The sequence below is a fragment of the Thermobia domestica genome, chromosome 1, assembly GCF_964235325.1.
Source record: "Thermobia domestica chromosome 1, izTheDome1.hap1.1, whole genome shotgun sequence".
In the NCBI taxonomy this organism is placed as follows: Eukaryota; Metazoa; Arthropoda; class Insecta; order Zygentoma; family Lepismatidae; genus Thermobia; species Thermobia domestica.
Window position 1 is genome coordinate 338072557 of NC_137454.1, and position 18504 is coordinate 338091060.

The 18504-nt window shown below is 36.4% G+C and overlaps 1 protein-coding gene across 1 annotated transcript in view; it reads right to left on the reverse strand.

The window, feature by feature from the left end:
- Positions 1–11312, reverse strand: part of LOC145663230 (death-associated inhibitor of apoptosis 2-like) — a 71685-nt gene extending 60373 nt beyond the window's left edge. The window contains exon 1 of the mRNA XM_081729601.1: positions 11082–11312. The gene's annotated coding sequence lies outside the window, so the exon portion shown is untranslated. The remainder of the gene's footprint in view (positions 1–11081) is intronic.
- Positions 11313–18504: the final 7192 nt, after the last annotated feature.

Consider the following 18504-nt stretch of genomic DNA (forward strand, 5'->3'; position numbering starts at 1 on the left):
CATAAACAGCACTTAAACTGTATGTAATTCATAATTCATAAGTATATGCAAGGGCGCCGAACTTGGGGGGGGGGGGGGAACCGGACCCTCCAAAGCTGATGTGGGCCCCCTATTGTATTTATGAATATACAATATTTGGCATAATTTGAATGCAATTTGTCTTAAAATCCTCATATATATACCTTCTGCATCTGAATCCCCCCCCCCTTCCAATTAGAGAAATCGGCGCCTTTGCGCATATGTATGTAACAAAAGTTCCTTTTTGCAGACTTCTTAAATCTACACTTTGAATTGCAGAAGCTCGATTTTGGGGGAAGAAGCATGAAGTTATTTTATGGTGACCCGTTACTGCCATAAAAACTTCGCCATTTTCTGGAAGGCAAAGGTGACTTCGTTGAATACCAGTTACCGGTCGCATACTTTCCCATTCTTGCTTTTTTTTCTTTCTTTCTTCCGGAAGTTGTTGAATTCAGTTTCAGGCAACAAAACGAGGGTAATACCCGAAGTTTGTACTTGCACTGTACTCACGAATTCTTCTGCGGTTTTAATACTGTGTATCTGTTTTTGTCTAAGGTTATGCCGCGTTGACACATTCTTTCCAACCCCCTCCTTCCCAATACTGTCGCAGAGACCCTAACATGGCTGGTTTCACTGCAAAACCACTGCTTTATCGGAGCTGTCTGCATCTCGAACATCTGAAAGCGATTTTCAAAGTGGGATGCAGCACCATCATAAGTCACTGACACGGTTTGGGAAATTGTAGACACTTATTTCCACGTATTCGAACCTTTTTCTATAACCTATATTTTCGCTTTTCTTCGAGTATTTTTAGAATCTTGTCTATGGATATGAGTACATGAGCCGAATCGTGTGTCTTGTCGTCGCTTATTACAACAAACTGTCAGTTGTTCCATATTCCGGTGATAACTCTGAATTTCACTTTGCAGAGTAACAGTCCAGTTTTCAACGAAGTCCACATGAAGTAAAATAGAATTTGAATCTTGAAATTTTATACGATGCTTTTCGGTAACAATTAATTCTCTTTGGATTTTCTTGATGTAGTCATGAATTACAATTCTTACAGTTAAACCAACAATGTATGATACGAAAACGGAAAGTGGTACATTTTTTTTTTTTTTTTTAACGAGATCATTGTTTTCCCATATGGCGTACGTAACACTGTCATTTTCAACAGGATTAAAGACTCCACACTTATTCCTTTCATTCCTGGACATTCACCACATTCTTGAAGAAGACAGCTGTCATTTTCAGCAGATCATACTACTAAAGGAAATAGGTCACTCATGACAGCTTCAATACAGGTTGCACCTTTGATTTGTTGCAACGCAGTAGCAGGTAACTTAAAATTTGCACAAGGTTGCACCTTTGATTTGTTGCAACGCAGTAGCAGGTAACTTAAAATTTGCACAATATATATATATATATATATATATATATATACACTCTCTCTCTCTCTCTTCCCTCACAGGTTGCGGACTGACCCACTCTAGTCGAATACTATAAGATTCCGAGTAACCCATTCTTACGCTGAGATTGTTGTGTTTAAAAGAAAGTCCGTAAATTTCTTTGATGGAACGCGTAAGAAAATGTTTCGATTTTTTTTTTTATTTTTTGTCCTTTTTCGATCACTGTAATGACATCGCACTTGAGACTTTGTCTGGATCATTCCAAGTCATCATTGAGGTAATAGTTCAGGCTTTTTATAGATCATCAGAATTTATTGGATAGCCATTTTAAGTAAACTTAAAATGTGTGTGTTTCGTAATCATAATTTCCATTTCACATTACTTCGGTTTAAGAAAACGGACGAGTAAGGGGGAGGCTCATTTTACAATTCCAGGGAGCTTTTTTGATCAAAATAATAAAAAAACCAGTCAAAAAAACCTTTTATTCTTCATTTAATTAATGTGAACCACAAACATCATCAAATCATTGCATTTTTATTGTTTCCAGTGTTGCTAACTGTGACATCACAGTTAACGAAATTTCGCTAACTTCAAAAGGCTGTAGTTAATTCATGAAGCATTGGTCGAGAATGGTATTTGGTGCGTTTGTTATTCATGTAAAGCTAAACCATCTGACAAAATTTCGGAATTTTAAAAGATGGTGTTTTCGAGAAAATGGAGCCCAAAAATGGCAATTTTTGAAAATTTTAAATTTCTCGAATTTTTTGCGACAAAACGGTTGCACATAGAAGCGATACAATTTTTTTTTCGGAAAGCGGGTAACTAGGTCTTACCAACCGTGAAAACAGAATTTTAAAATTCGAACCGGAAGTACTCGAAAAAAATTCGCAAACTTCGACTTTTCAGATAAATTAACATTCATTTGTAAATTAATGTACAAAAAGGTACGCATGTGCAAACCGAACTACAATAAAATATAGTTTATTTATATCCCTATGTACATACCACAGCAAGAATTATAACTCTACCTGTCTCCATAGCTGAATGGTGGGGCTCCGAAGTTGACCATTTTCCATGTCTTTTACAATTCATAAATTGTACTCCCCGTCCTTGATGGCCCATTACTTCGATAAAACAAAAAAATATGGGTCTCTTAAAAACATGTCTAGTTGCTATAAAAAAAAGTTTCAACAATATCTGAGATGGTGATGGTACATGGTCTGTCTGAATTGAGATGGAAGGCACCACATGAATATTTGCTTTTCTAAGTGTTATTTTAACTGAAGGTGTGTAGAAAAAGAATGTATTAAAATTTATTTTGTTCTGTATTTGGAGGTTTAGTGAAAGTGACAATTATGGGCAAAACCAAAGACTTATCGTCACGTAAAATTTCCTTGACTGAATGTCTTGTGAAAGAGAAACGTTACATATAGCAAGAAATAGCTAGCTGAAAAAACAGTCGAATAAGTCGAACCTTGAAGCTCGGTGAGTCATACACGCAAAACCGCACAAGTAAACGTGGGCGTAAACCGAAAATCAGCCCTCGTGCTCAAAGGAAACTACTACAGATGGCCAAATCAAATAGAAGAGCTACAAGCAAGGATTTTTCAAATCAGTTAAAGGCGTACGTAAGTGATATATCTCCGTCTACAGTGAGAAAGCGATTATGTGCAGCGGGCTTACCAACGCGAAGATCTCTGGAGAAAGGCGAAGTTAACCCCAACAATGGCAAAGAAGAGGTTGAAATTGGTAAAGGAAATGAAAAATAGATCTGGAGCAAGATAAGGTACCAAGCATTACATATTTATCCTGTATATTTTCTCAATTTGGGCATCTTTGGGGTGTTGTGGTACATTTGAATAATTTTTAACTTTATTGTACAAGGGTTTACGGGAGCAGTTACTCCTCTTAATATGATGTTTGGTGTATGATATTGTGATAAAATTTAAAACAAATATTCTGAAATACATTAGAATATTTCCAGATATATTTCTCTGGTGAATCAATGTTTTCCATAAGGAAGGAAAGCAGGCAAATGTTCGCAGAACGTCAGATGAAACATTTTCTTTCAAACTGTGTATCCCAAACAGTGAAGCACCCAACGTCAGTTATGGTCCAGGAGCTTTATGTCAATGTGTAGTCCTGGTATACTATATCTCGACAAAGAAATGATGAATCAAAAACAATATCAAAAAGTGCTAGAGACCAGACTTATCCCACAAATGAAGGAATGGTTTCCGGATGGGGAACTTTGTTTTTATGTATGATGGTGTCCCATGCCATAAAGCAAGGACTGTAGCTAATTTTCTGAGGGAAAATTATATTCAGGTTCTTCCATGGCCAGAAAAAAGTCGCGACTTAAGCCCTATGGAAAACTTGCGGGTTATTGCTAAGAAGAAAGTAAAGAGAGAAAGGATAACCACGAAGATTGATCTCATCGCAACACTTACCGAAATATGGGATCGCGATGAGGAAGTGAAAAATAATTGTGTAAAGCTAATAAAAAGTATACCAAAGCGTATAGTACTGAAATCAAAACGAATGCATACCAAATACTACTAGGTTGTAAAATGGTGACAGAACGCAGCAATACATGATTTATTTAAGATTGTATTTAAGTTTCTTCATTTTTCAAATTTTAGTCTAATAATTTGCACACGTCTGTGTATATATATATATATATATATATATATATATATATATATATATAAAGATGTTTGTTTCATGTATCATACATCAAATATTGGAAAAATTTCTAAAAAATGATAACGTGTTTGCTCGAATGTTTTTGAATACTCAGTCCAAGATTTATACGTCCTAACTCATTTTTAAACCTTTTATTCCGGTACTTGAAACTTCACATGACGTGGACGGATTTAATCATTACGATAATGTTTGCAGTCACTTATTGGCACCCAGTGCTCAACAAAAATTACTGCGACTCAAACTGGCTGAGTTTAAATTTTCAAAAACCAGTTTTGTGCTTTAAATGTATATGGCAATAGTATAAAAAAATCTTTAAATTAAAAATGGTGAAGCAACCCTCATTGATACCAAGCATATGTATTGACCCATCTTTAAAGTATTTATTCCGGTACTTGATACTTCACATAATATGGTCGGAGTTAATCATTTCGTACAAATTAAGAACTGCTCAGCATACCAAATATGACTGCAAAATAGCTTTCATCTCTGGTCAAACAAACCTCTTGATGCTTTAAATAAACTTATTATGTTAGCAATTACCATTGCGCAAAACATGCTGGACAAGAATATTTATTACATAACACACAGGGAGGTGCAAGAGCTGAGAGGGCAAAGGCAAGCGAGTGGCGTAGTGTAAAGGCACGGAATACACAAGCTCTATTTGAAGTCACACGGACTTACAATACTTCAGACAACTGCTTACTAGTTGTCGGGGTACGTAAGATGTACGGAGTGCTTCTCGGCATTACTGCTGTACGATAATGTTTGCAAAAATGTTTGCTGTACGATAATGTTACGTGTGTCGCCAGATCACACGAAAATCGACCCCCCCCCCCAAAAAAAAAAAATTTAGTTTCTCCCCTAACATACTAGGTTGTGATCCCGGCTCACTTGGTAGTGACTATTGTTCGAAATACAGTATGGACGTATGGTGCATAAAACACAAACCAACTTGTGCTAGGTGGCCACTAAAAGGGACAAATGCTATCTAACCGAGTCAGGGAAGGAGCGCAGCAGAGGGTACGAGCGATAGTGAGGGGTGCGTCCGTACGGAGAAGGCGCGGCAGTGGGTGACCGATTCCATTTCAAATCGTCCAGGCAAACCACAATTGGTCGCCATCATAGTCTCAGATTTCATTTATTTTTTTATATGGGATCTACATGCAATATTATTAGACCTATATTGGTTCTTTTTGCTGAAAAAAAAATTTCCGCCCCCCTCTCGGATTACTCGAAAAACTGAAAAACATGTCAAATTAAAAGTTCTGTTGTAGAGAAACGAATGTACTTAGTAACATAATCTCAATAGCGGAAAGAGTATAAAGTTTTATGTTTCGTTGGAGGACCAAAATTCGTCTATTGGTCCAATAGGAATCGAGCAATTCACTCGCAATGTTGCCAACTTTGGTGAAATTTTTGCTAACTTCAAACATTTTTTTCTGTCCTCACGAGCAATATCAACAATCTGCTTCTAGCATCGAAATCTACTCCATAAGGTCTCTTGAAGATGTAAAGGATTTATGTTTCTGATTATTATATCCCACGTTACAGCATGATGAAAAGCTGAAAATTTCATTAAAACGCCATGTTTGGACGCCATTTTCTCAAAAACCCTACCTTTTAAAAATCTGATTTTTTTTACATGTATTGGAGAAGTACCTAAGTATTTAATATCCGTTAACCGCTCATGCGGCTGCAGCCCCTAACATTCCCAATTAATTATTGAAATTTCGATTTTTGTACTTGAAATGTAAATATTTCCTATGGGCATTTAGGTACTATACACAAGGCGATTTGAAAGGGAGAATGAAAATTTTGAGAGATGAATCCTGACATCAAAACCAGAAGAAAAGTTCCTATAAACATGAGTCGAATTCTGCTTCGCTTTCGAACTGCAGAGTTTCCAACTCGGGAGCCAAAATCGGTTCGGGACAATAGAAAATAAAATATAAACTTCGTGTTAAATCAGAACTATGTTCTAAAGTTATGATGAAGTTCAGAAAGTTGATTTATATCAATGTGATAATTTTTACGTGCGTTGCAATTCGGTTGGCAGCAGGGTTTGCCCAAGTGGGCCCAGCCCGAAAAAACCCACCCGAAAAAACCCATCTTAAAACCCACCTGGGTTTTTGACTTTTTTGTTAGTGTATTATTGGTACAACTAAGGTGATCACATTGAAAGTTATTTTTATCAGATTTTAAACTTTCTTTGGGCGAATTATATGCTTTCATGTTAAGATAGACAATAATATTCAACATAAGACCTTTATAAAGCTCTAAATGCACTGAATAAATAAATAAATAAATAAATAACCTCACCTTAGCTTGAGATAATTGTAGAACAAATTAATGTGCGGATTATGCTTATAGCCTATTTGAAGTAAAATAAGCGATTGTATATTTTAGAAAATACTTTCCGTGAATAGTGTGTTTCCTGACCCGGCGCCGACGAGGGACGTTATCTCTCATACGTTAACGGGTTTAAGGTCATAGGTGCCGGTACTAACTGTAAATATGTAATTACATTAGTAAAACTATTAGTATTATTTCTTACCTTTGATGGTAACAAAAGTATTCAGTAAAATTTGGTTTTCCAACAACAGTTAAGTTCAGTCATTTGTTGCTAGCCTTTAAGTAAGCATTCTGTAGAATCAACACTAGCAATAACGTAAAAATTCTTGTCAAAATTAAGAAGCTTAATGCTCGGAGCTCCGAAGGCTACGTAACGCTTACTATTTCAAGTGCTGCATTCAAACTTCAGTATTAATGGAAGTTTCGATGTACAGTAAAGCAAGCTGCATTTTCAGGGAAAACCCGTCGTGAAAGAAGTGTTCGGGAAATTCCCGCAATTGAACCCACAAACCATCGAAAGTGAATACTTCAATAATAAATCTATTTATTATACGCTGGAGGATATTTCATTTCATTTTCGACATTTTGAAACATTTACTTTATAAAATATGAATTATAGGCCTATCTTTGTTATTTGTTTTAAATTAATTTTCGGAAAAGAACGGTCTTGCAACAAGTACTCGGGTAATTCCCGTAATTGAATGCATAAAGCATCGAAAGTGAACTTCAACAATAAGACCATTTATTTTACGTTGAAAAATATTTAAGACATTTTGATGAATTATGTCTTTGTTTTAAATTAATATAGCTATTTGGTATTCATATTTGGCGAACGTCACTGAGGCTCCTAGGATGACTCGATCTACATTTGTTAATTTGTCTGCCTTTCCACACAGTGTTCAACTTTCGGTCTTTTAAATTTTCAGTATACAAACCAGAGACACTCTAAATTTTCTGTTTAGATTTTGGCAGCATACCAACGTAAAATTACAAAATGGCGCTTTTTTTTTTTTTAAATAGCGAATATCCACTGGCAAAAATCCCGGGGAGATGATGGGAATATATTTCCTACAATCTTGGAACTGTCCCCCTCAATAATCCGATTGGAAATGTGTCTTTTAGGAAGAAATGTGATGATTTGTGTCCAACTGTCACAAAGGAAAGTGAGATGAAATTGATACCTCCCAGAATAAGCCTCAAATCTGACCGCCTCCCAATGTTGAAGACAACTCTGCGCCCCTACCCATGTTGTCCCGGAGTCCCACACAGGGGACAAAATATGACGATATTATTATTGCTTTACAACTTTAAAATCAGACTGGCAACATTGAAAACTGTTTACAGGGAATGATCATATTTGGATCATCCATTGTGAACAGTTTTCAATGTTGCCGGTCGGATTTTAAAGTTATAAAGCAATAATAATGTCGTCATATTTTATGTCCCCTGTGGAGGACGCCGGGACCGACATGGGTAATCTCCTCAGCATTGTTTTTCGCCTTCATAAATATTTTGTACATCGCATATATATATATAATATACCGTTTTACCCCCCCTCCCCCCAATGTTGAAGACAAATTTGCGCCGCTGCTGATATCCACGCTACAAAGCGCAATTTTATTTCTTTCAAGTTGAAATTTTCAAAGTAGAAGCACGAGAGACTAAATTAGCTGTATACATTTTGGTGGCATAAAATTTCAAAGTGGCGTCCATTTTTCAAAATAGCGGGTATCCATGCTACAAGGTGCAATTTTCGGACTTTTTAAGTTGATACTTTGAGGGTAGAAGCACAAGACATTCTAAATTTGCTGTATAGATTTTTTCGGCGATCCAATATAAAATTTCAAAATGGCGGCAATTTTTTCAAAACAGCAGTGAATAGAAAGTTGTTGCAAGTTGTGACAATGACACTCATGAAATGTAAATCATATTTTAACATTTTTACCCCAAAGAGATTGAAATATTTCGAAAAAACCCAATTAAACCCGAAGAAATCAATAAAACCCGAAAATACCCGAAAAAACCCACATGGGCCCAGGTGGGTTGGGTTTTCTCAAAAATACCCGGGTTTTTTCACACCCTGGTTGGCAGTGTTGCCAACTTGATAGAACTTTTATTTGTTTCCAAATGACACTACGTGGTTTTTATTTGATATTTGGTATTCATTAATGATTGCAAACATCACATGAAGCACAATTTTCCCCATGTCATCACAGTTTTCGAAAACTACATGTATTTCATTAAAAGATTTATCTCGTGCGTTATTGATAGTTTGCAATATTAAATGTGAATTTCACTTGATGTTTGCCATCATTAGTAAAACCAAAATGTCGAATAAAAACTACGTCTGTGTAAGTTGTAATAATAATAATAATAATAATAATAATAATAAAAGAATAAGAATTTTTTTTTTTTATTATTGCAAAACCTCCAATAACTCCATGCATCAAGTTCGAATTTGTTCAAGAATTTCTGCTGCAACCACGAAACAGTATCTTCCGAGATTCGGTGTCGTGAACATCGTCCTAGTGTTCTCTGGAACCATGAAAATTGTTTTCACTGGTAACATGACATTGTACTGCACTAGTTACAATGTTTGTGTGAATAACAATGGGGAAGTCCTATTACAGTAAGGACCATATTAAATGTGTTGATGATTCTAAAATCTAAAATTCTGTAAGATTCTTAGTATATTCTTAGTATATCAATGTCGTAATCTCTTTAACCCTCAGCAACAACAAAAACGTATATTTTACCAAACTAAAAAAAATTTTAACTAAAAAAGTATATAAGATATCAAATTAAAATTTGGTGTGATCAATAAGGATAGCAAGTAGAGTAAACAGAAAAATCTTCATGCCATTCTGAGACTATGGGTTTCATGACCTGGATGAATTGACATGGACTGACCCAACTACGTTACATAGCACCCGTGCTTTTCTAGATTTATCTGTGCCTTTGCACCGCAGTTTTGTAAATATTTTAGTTATTAAATAATCAGAGCATAAGTTGAACGTGTTAGTCTTAAAAAGCTTGAGTTTGAAGAGTTAACTTAGTTTTTACACTCGTGAGTTTGAGCTGATGAGCTAAGCTCGTTTTAAAAGTGGGAATTCACAACCCCGCCAATTACCACATACAAAACTTTACCTACACAAACGTTTGTACTGAATTACAATTGAGTTACGGACAATTCATTTGTCTAAAATAGGGGGCCGATTTACTGTACAGATAAACATATTTATGAAATTTACGGAACCAATTTGTAATAAAATTTTGGGTTCAATCGAGCACACAGTTCTACCAAATAGAAGAAGTACGGCATATGTAACTTAACCTTACCTAAAAAATGTAAGAAATCGCGTATAGCCACCGTCGCTGACGTGCCTGCTCCCTTCGGGCACAGCCCCTCGCTTCGCTCGGGACCCTCTGCTGTAGTCTTGCCCCGACTCGGTTAGATAACATTCGTGTTTTTAGTGGCCATCTAGCACAGGTTTACGTTCTTTTGCATTGCAGTTATGCCCCTAACGTAAAGTAACGTCATCTAACGCAACTTAATATAATCCAACAGAATATAACCGATTGCAGTATATTTTGGTACTTTTTTTTTAGTTTTCAAAGTGGTCCGGCGATACGGCACTAATGCCATTTGTTAAATGTACACGAGTAATGTGCGATGTTATATTGAAACACAAATGTGCAAGCAACAAAAAGATATCGGCATATTACCTATAACGTCGTAAGTAACGTACAAGCAACTAATCCAACATGTTAGATAAGTGTTTTAAGTAATGTACAGTTTTGAAATATATTCTCCTTTATGTATATAACCACCGTCGCTGATATGGCTACTCTTTACGGACACATCCCTGGGCAGCCCCTGTTGCGCTTTGCTTGCCTCGGTACGATAGCATTCATGTTATTACAGGCCACCTAACACAAGTTGGTTAGTGTCTTTAGTAACTTTGCTTTGAGCAAGGCAATGATATCCTATACACATAGTATTGCCGAGCGAGCGTCAGCAAGTGAAGGCGGGTTAGAGCCCGGCAGGGCACGTTTTCAACTAACCATAACTAACTGCGGGAACTAGTTCAGGCGAATCGGCTATTGTCACTGGCTTACCTAAAGTAAAGACTTGCTGTGTATTTTATACAATAATTCTGTTCGTGTACGTACATTGAAGCTTCTAAAAAGTAATAACACAAGTCGCCAAAGTGAATCTACACAAGTCGCACACCCCAAAACTGGTGTTTATAATATAGTCGATTTACTTTATATATATAAAGCCTGAATGAATTCGTACCTAAATTGGAATATAATATGTTAATTGAATTAAATAATAATTGTAATTACAACCTATTTTAAACCTCTTTTCATCTGTGCATTAAATCACTTATTATAACTACTTTGACAGTTATCACAACGATCGTCACTTTAACCTTTATAAGAACCTTTATAGGGTCTCATCGGTATTTAGCAACAGCCATTTAATTGCATTTGGATGTTGATAAATATCTGGTATTCATATAGTTTATGAAACACAGGTTTCTATTATTAGAAAATTAACGCGGCAATAAATATAGTGAATATATAACCTACCACTCAATTAATAAAATGTAACTTTTCCTCCATTGAATGACTATTTGACTACAAGTTAACTTCCTTTTCTTCCATAAAAACATTCTGTGCACCGTGGGTGGTATGATGATGTAAGACTTCACCTGTATACATATATTTTGCAACAACCATACATTTAGCCATCTTTAGTCGCTAACTACTTATTCAAGTTGTGGTTGACTACAGAAAATTTCGGTGTATGTGTGTGAGACAGCGAGTTTTATAGTAACTGTTATCTAATTTCAGTGGTGAGTCTGTGATAATATTTGCGGTGCTTCCCATTACTAACTAGAATTTGCATTTCATTATGGAAATATTAGTGCAGATAAATGATCGCAAAACGCAAGATTTACGCCACAGGCATTAGATTTCAAGATCAGTATGTGATATTGATTAAAGCAAATTGAAACCCTGTTCTCTTTGATCGAGATTTATGTTTTAGTTAGAGTAATCTGTATAGAAGTTGTAATTATTTTTTGATGTTTGGCGCGCATTACGCTCCGTAAATTAATCGGAAGGATAAGGAATGATGTCAATTATTTCATCAACAATACTTTAATAATCAAACAGTTGTATAAAAACATAAATATAGACTAATTAAATTAAGTGATGAAGTGATAAGCGTTAGTGAAACGGGCTTTTCTCTTTGAAAGATGATATAGTAATTAGATAATAGCATTTTAACCATGGGCGCCCGCAGGATATTTTCCAAGGAGGGGCAAGACACACACACACACACACACACAAACACACACACACACAGAATTGCTAGAATGAATCACAACAAAACAAAACTTCATTGATATCAGCACCAAGTCAGCAAAAGAAACAACAAAGAGCGAAATTATCTTTTCAACTCAACTGACTGATACCATCATTCAAAATACTTAGCATTGCATGCAGCATTAGGCTGAATATAATTATTACTGAAAAAATATGGAACATCACATGGGAGAGAGAAGTAGATTAAAATCTTAGGGATGGGTTTGACTAAATTTTGTTATCCTAAATCATTTAGTGAATGTTGAATTTTAAAAGTATACTATTGTCACCAGAAGAGCCTATAAATGTTAACCTTTTGCGAAAATACAGGGAGGGGCAATTGCCCCCTCTTGCCCCCTCTGTGGGCGTTCATGATTTTAACATAATTAAAGTGTGCTAAATATCGTTATAATTGTAACAGATTATAAATTGGTCTAAAGAAAAAAATCTTAAGATAGTAAAAAAAAATGACAGCAAAGCAGGGGCGTACCCAGTGGGGCGATAGGGTCATCGCCCCCCCCAGAAAATGAAACTTTCTTATTTTATATATAAATAAAACCCACCCCAGAGTGTGGAGCTCTCAAATGTACCTCTAAGTAGCAGTATTATAACCCACCGTCCCTCCAGAAGTCCGTCCTAGATCCGCCCCTGCAGCAAAGCTCTCTTATACTAAGCTTGTTGGTCTCCATCTTCATCCTCCTCAGCTGAACTACTAGAATCTCATTTCACTTTTGAGATTTCCATTTCCATAGATATACGTGTTTTATTCGTAGTTACTAACTATAATTTTTACGTGCTCTTAAAAAGTATAGTATATTTGAGTCTTCATTTCCAAAGATTTTGAAATTTTGTAAAATAGTTTCATATTTTGTTCGAACAGGTGAATCCGTACTCTGTAGTAAACTCCTTTGAAACCGATAGCCTGTCGTAGCATAAATAACAACATAACAATGACTATACCTAAATCATCATCATCATCATAGGTATTCTGCCATCATTTGCAGGTCACTTGCCACAACGGAGATGCTTCCATTCTCCATTGTCTTTCGCTAACCTCTTCATCATCGCGTATGATTTTTCTGTTTTGATGTTGTCCATTCATTGTAGTCTCCTTCGCCCTCTCCCTCTCTTTCCTGCCACTATACCATCTAGCACGTCCCTCATGATACAGTTCCTTTTAGCCAATGTCCCAACCAGTTTTTCTTCCTCTTCTTAATACCTAAAATTGTTCTTTTCTCCTGCACAATTTCTAACACCATCTCATTCGTCTCCCGCTCGACCCAGCTAATTATCTCCATTCTTCTCCACACCCACATTTCGAAAGCTTACAGCGTTTTTCATTATTTATGCGTAATGTACATGTTTCTGACCCACACAGTACAGTACTCTACACGAAACACTTTGTGAGTCTCTTTCTCAACTCTTTATTTAAGGTCCCACAAAGCAGTATTTTCTATCGCCATTCCTATTCTTATTTTTATTTCACCTTCACACATCATATCATCATTAATAATACTACCCAGGTATCAAAAACTAGTCACTTGTTCTATTTTCTCCCCTCTTACTTCAATATTTGACATTGACCACTTCGTTCCAAAAATCATGGCTTTTGTTTTTCCAACATTTATTTTCATCTCATTTTCTTCACAGGCCTTCCTAAAGTTTTCTAACATACCTAAGTAAATTTTTAAATTATGTAAGTGTCTTGTTTTTTATTTTTCTAAATCTCGCTAATATACATGGGTGCGCAGGTATTACATTTTGTCTCGATGCGCAGGTTGCACTCATGAGATTTTTGGGGCAAACGGGGACAATTTTTCATTGACAATGACAAAAAAAATGAACTCTAATTATCTCATAGTGATGCTCTTAAGAACTCTAAATTGAACAAAATTTAGTTTACGGAGCAAGTATTTTTGCTCTTTTACAACCAATTTTAGTAAGGGGCAATGCTCCATAGGTTATATTCACGATGGTGTAGTATACATAAAGTGCACTTAAAATGTAACAAAAGAAAAAGAAGCTGATTCAACTCCAAACGTGGCAGCCAGATAGCTTATGATACACTCTGTAGCATGCTCAACTACATTGAGTTGGAGCTGCCTGTGTTTTGGAACACCCTATATATGCTGGTCGCTGGATGTGAAATGAAAATATGGACTAATGACTAGAATATGAAAGAAAAGAAAGAAAAATGTATAATATCTGATTGTATAAGTTACTCCTATTTTTGTATTTTCCTCGTTTGAGAGAATCTATTGTGTTTGCTTTTTTTTTTTAAAAAAAAGAAAAAGTAAAAATCTTAGGTAATGAGAAGAAGAGCGAAGGTTGTTGAAGCGAGTTTGTTTGTAACAAACTTAAAGTTAAATCGCATGACGTAGTGTCTGGTCGTTTCCGCGTGGGCAGCTGCCTCGCTCGTGTGCGAAAGCCGTGAGCCAGGTCAGTTGCTGCGTCGAACGTCCATCTGGAAGTACCTGACTGTTGTATTTGGTCGAATGTTTAATGGTTCGATTCCCGGCGGGAGCTCATGTGGTTCGGATTCCACGTTAATCAGTAGGTCCACGATCATATAGCCTCGCTGCTGAAAGAGACGCTAAACTAAAATCAACTCAACTCAACTCGAATGTTTAATGGAGTATGGAGGAATAGAAAGTTTGAAGTCGAATTCTTCTTTTCGTTTGAATTATACCGGATCGGAATAATACGAAGTAATTATAAGTTATCGGTTTGGCGTTCTTTAGAAACATCCGATTTCCTACCAAGTTATCTTCTTTTAACTGCACTAATTGGGAACAGTAGAATCGAGTAGAGGTGATTGAGGACAGACAATTCCAATGGCAGAATAGAGCAGTTTGGAAATTGATAAGTACAAACCTAGCTGTAGTTTCTAGAACCTAAACCCTGGTAACCTTGGTTTGGTTAATTAACTAACAGTTTGACTAATAATATTTTTCCTGCTAACACAAGTAGAAGTAGCTATTAGACTATTAATTATTAGATTTAAGACTTGGTATGAAAATAATTCGTGATTTGATATCGAAAGAAAAATTGCATTTAGCATTCCATTATAGTCTTTTTGAGATTTCTATTTAGATATTAAATTTTGACGTTGAATTAAATTTTCTTGTTTCTTGCTTTTGCGAATTTGATAGTTTTTCGCGTTATATTGTATTTAAATTGTTTGGTCGAGTCGCGGTCGCTTTTGACTAAGTTTCGACACTTTCTATTCCGGTTAATTTTTATTAACTTTTGAAATTGTTAATAGCGTTAGGATTGTTCTTGTTTGGAATTATTTATTTAATCATAGTATATTTAACTATTTTTCAAGTAACTTTCACCTATAATTCAGTTGCATTAAATTACTTTTTCACTCTTCATAGTAAGAAGCTCATTCACAGAATTTAAATTGTTGTTGTTAGTTTGTATTTATTTCCTTGATATTTGATTATTTGTAATAAAAAGCCAATTGAATATTTTCTTTTATTTAAAATATTTAGTATTTGTAATCTTGGTAATCTTGCATTTTCGTTTGGGAGATTTGAAGCCTGCATTACTTGGGGGATTCCTTTTTCTTATGCCAGATATCAGAACCGTGTCAAAAGATAGTTTGGCTAAACTTAATCATTGCTTATTTGTCTTGAATAGAACTAAGGTAGGTGTCAAACAATCCTCGGCACAAGGTTCGTTACAACTCATGTCAAAATGATTGTCGCATATCTATAACTGTCTTCTTGTAAGAATATAATTTCATAATGATTTAATACTGATACCATATGTATAATCGGGAAATGTATATTTGGGGTAAATTTCATAGGAAAAGAATTATAAATACGAAAATTAGGATCAGTAATACATAATGTTGCTAAATGGACAATAAAGTTTTCTTTTCGTTTTATTGTTCTTATTTACTGCTCTTTTGACATGAAATTTGCATACACATGTCTTTGCCGATTATACACATACTAACATTATAAGAAATACCGCGTGAATTCGTTATTATATTATATTCCTACAACAACATATTTATAGACATGCGACAAAAATTTTGGACATGAGTGTACATATAAATGTGAAATTATTACATATACTGCGCTGTGCTGGTGTAACAAACCAGCGAGAGCTTAGCAGAAAATATAGAGGTCAGTATCCAGTGTGTTTACCATTGGTATGTAGATCGTTTGCTACACGACAATACAGAAAAGATTAGATGCCTTCCTGGGCTATGGAAAGCCATGCATCTGCGGCACGTTGCCAAGGTGCATCAGTTGAATTGGGGAACGTTTAGCTTAGCGTTGCACAATTATGGATCAGACATGTTTAATCAGCAAGAGATCAGATGAACACGCCGACGAAAGAAACAGTGGAATATCGTGTAGTCAGGAGGTGAGCGTTGAGTGTCATATGCTGTCCTGTTGGAAATTCAATGTTCAATGCCTATAAAATCTGTTTAACAAACAAAATTATTGGTAGGAGCTCACGTGGTACGGATCCTACGTTAAGCTCTTAATCCGTATTTCACATAGTCTCACCTTTAACAAAGACTAACTCAACTAACCAACCAACTGAAAATCCAGCGAAATCTTATTCGAAACTAACGAATTTTTAGTTTTTCTTAATTTGCCAGTTTACGATTAATTTTTTTGCCACACTTTAGGTTTCCGTATACTTTCCCTGTTTTTTCTATGTATAATTCACTTTCACTTTATAAACTAATTGAAAATCCATACACATCTAAGGCCGGAAGCGCATTGACCAGAAGCAGAACAGGTATTCCAAGGCAGAGGTGGGCATAAGCACAGCCTTCTCTATGTTCCTAGCCACGAAGTAAAAATGACAAAGCCGCATTATTTGTCATAGGTAGTCCGATGGTTCTGGCTGGTGGTTGTAGGGGAGTGCAGAAAACACGTCAAAGCAGCAATACCATACTTATCACACCATTCGTGATGATGTGGGTGTCCTACGATTATTATAGTTTAAAGCGTATATTTTGCAAAAGAAAAGGAGCATGAACTGTATGAAAATTACAGTAAATTCTGGACAATACGTACATGTTTCATAAGAATATTTACAATGTTCGGTGCAGTTTTACTATACTGATCTCTAGATTGTAAAATGTAGCCACAGAAAAATTTGTGCAAGTCTTTAATTTGCCCATTTGATGTCGAGAACATAACCGAACCAACTCCTGTGTGGCTTCTAACCCGTTCCTACCACTATTGCAAATCCTGGGGGGGTAAGGGGGATATGTCCCCTCTAATCTTGGAACTGAGGAAGCCTGCCGCTCCCCAATAATCCGATTTGAAATCTATTTTTGGGGAGAAATTTGATGATTTTTGTCAGATTGAAACAAACAAACGTGAGATGAAATTGATGTTCCCCAGAATAAACCTCAAATCTGCCCGCCTCCCAACGCTGAAGACAACTCTGCTCCTCTGATCCTCCACATTGTTTTTCTTCATAAATATTTTGGACATCGCATATATATATATATATATATATATATATATATATATATATATATATATATATATATATATATATATGAACGGGTCTTACCCGTGCCCCCAATATTGAAGATAGATTTACGCCGCTGTCTACTACTACTATTACTACGTACATTATGGATCCGTATAGTAATGATTTCAAGAGATGGCACGCAAGACTCTTATTGAATGATTTCTAAGATCACAAAGAAACTCTCATTCTGTTTTTTTTTTCATTAAAATCTTGTCATAATGCAGAAACATGATATAAAGTCCCGTATCTACGAGGGCCTACGGGGGCCGGGCTCCTCTAAAACTTTCATGGTAGGCTTGCAATTAGGGATGCGCACGAGTCGAGTCGAGTCGAGATTTCAGCCTGTCTCGACTCGTCTCGAGAAAATGTTGTCTCGACTTGTGTCTTGACTCGAAAATATATTGCTGTCTCGACTCGACAGTCTCTGTCTCGACTCGACTCGAATTCGAGTCGAGACGTCTCGAACCTCGAGTCGAGACAAAATATACTTGTTAAAATATACAAACACATCAGCCAGACCGTTATGACTACCTACCTAATTGTTAGTATGTCCACCTTTTGGCACGAATAACAACGGCAACGCGTCTTGGCATGGTCGCAATGTTCCTCGGTGGGTCGCTGGAGAGAGTTGGCACCACATATGCACACACAGGTTATCTAATTTCTGTAAATTCCGGGGAGGGGGTGATGCGCCCTCACGTCACGTTCAATCACATCCCAGATGTGATCGATTGGGTTCAGATCCGGAGAGTTTGGGGGCCAGCACACCACTTGGAACTCGCTCCTGTGTTCCTCGAACCACTCCATCACACTCCTGGCCTTGGGACATGGTGCATTATCTTGTCGTAAAATGCCACTACCGATGGGAAACATGGCTGTCATGAAGGGCTGTACGTAGTCTGCAAGCAGCGTGCGACGCCTCGGCCGTCATGTTGCCTTGCTCGAGCTCCACTAGACATGGATGCTTACCTGAATGTTCCCCAGATAATAATTAAGCCGCAGCCAGTTTGTCTCCGTCCCACAATACAGATGTGAAGAAGCTGTTCCCTTTGAACACAACGGATTCGCACCCTCACATCGTCATGATGAAGATGATATCAGGATTCATCATACAATGCAACGTTCT